This window comes from Anas platyrhynchos, chromosome 5 (assembly GCF_047663525.1).
Source record: "Anas platyrhynchos isolate ZD024472 breed Pekin duck chromosome 5, IASCAAS_PekinDuck_T2T, whole genome shotgun sequence".
NCBI classification, from domain to species: Eukaryota; Metazoa; Chordata; class Aves; order Anseriformes; family Anatidae; genus Anas; species Anas platyrhynchos.
The window spans coordinates 33,026,559-33,028,519 of NC_092591.1; positions in this window are offsets into that span (position 1 = coordinate 33,026,559).

Sequence of the window (1,961 nt, forward strand, 5' to 3'; positions counted from 1 at the left end):
TTTTCTGCCTTTTTGGGACCCTTCCTCCCAGCAACTGGGCACCCACCTTGTGGGTGCTGGGTCTGCACAGCGGTCACATCAAGGTAGGTGACGCAGGTTACCACTCATTTTTTTTACAAGCCGTGCATGTCTAAAAGCTACAATTCTAGTCAAATATTAAGCCAGTGTGTATTTTAACCCCCACAGTAAGCTGCTGAATAGCTATTATTGCAGGACCCAGAGCAGACACTTCTCAGCCCATAAAAGACAAACATTAACTATGACTCACTGTTTCAGGACCCCTTTAAAAACACTCCCAAGCCATAAAATCACACAGCCTGCTTTCTCTTCACGCTAATATGAGTAACACACAGCTCAGCTGGAGTCATGGGAAATTATTTGTTTGCTAGCAGATGAAGCCTGAGATGGGAGCTCTGGGTTAGGTGAACAGGGAGCAGGCTACTGAGATGGAAGGAAAGATGCTGCAATGGAGAGCGGTTCCTAACAGAAATCCTTGATTTTGGGACTAATCTCAGTTAAAACATTGATTACTGAACCTCCCCAGAACAAATTGGCATATTTAGAAATGCTGCTGGCATAGAGGTGGGATGCATCACTTCTACAATGGCGGACAAAAAGCATGATGTTTAAAAGTCAAATAAAGAAGCCAGACCCATCTGCCAAGATGAAGAAGTGGGTCAAATTCAAGAATATAAAGAATATAAAAAGTAAGGTCACATTTTTAGGAAATGGTCACAAGAATTTTAGCTGGAGGCTGATCAGCTGAAAATGGCAGAAAGAACAAGTCCAAGATCCACTAAAGATGTACTGTTCATAAGATGGCTCTTCAGTGAACCTATGAATGATACTGAAATGATCCTAAGATGTATTCAGCAATGGATTTCCATCAGAGAGACTGAAGATTAAATACTTGATAATGGTGATCCATTTTTAGCCTAAGGCATATAATTTTATAACACATTTAATAATAACCAAAAAAAAATTAAAAAAAAATGGAAAACAGACAGAAAAAAAAGACACTAAGATAACAAAGGGGGAATGGAGACTGCCATAAAAGAAGTGATTAAAAGATCATGGCTGGCTTCCACTAGCAAAATGAAGACTGAGTTAGGATATGATTTCACTAAAGTAAATACACCTGAAGAAGATAATAGGAGAGAAGCTTTTGAAATTAAAGGACAATAATGCACAAGAAAAATAAATATAAGGTGTATAAAGTAAGTATAAATACTTTAATGGTGAGTAGCAGAAAAGCTTGCAGCATGACACTAGCACAGCCTTCGGATGGGAGCAAAAGGGATTACATCCCCTAGTCTAAAGGTGAGGCTTGATTAGTTTATGAAGGGGCTCACTCTTCTGTAAACATTTAAAACAGGGGGAGGAGGAGCACAAGGGAGGGCTTGAGTGCCTCAGGCAGTGCAGAATAAAAGACAACCTTGTCATTTATTTATTTATTTATTATTTCCCCAGCATCAGGGGTACCACAGACAGAAACAAGCAGCAGGAATTGAAATGCGAGACAACAGCAAGGCCCCCAAAACTGCAAAGGTAGCTGCTGCCCAAAGCACAGCCATTGCTCACCATCTCTTCTCAAAGATTTGCCAATCAATACCATCTCACATTTGCTTCTGCCTTTGAAGTGATGCAATGTTTCATTAAAAATAACGTCCAGGCAAATTACAAGCACCCTCTGCCCTCCCAAGCACTATGACGGAGGGCTAAGAAGACTTTACTCAGGGGTTTAGGAGTGCTTGCAGAGGGAGTGGTGACACTGATGTAGCTGGTGAACAGGGGAATTTGATCCTAGCTCTGCAAATAGAAACAGGAAGGTAAAACACGCACCCAAGTTACAGCAGGCAGCCTTTCTGCTCCTGTTTGGGGCTGATCTGTATGAGAGTGGAGCACTGCAACATGGCTCACCAGGGGGCTGAGCACCAAAAAGTCTCACCGCAGTGGTGCAG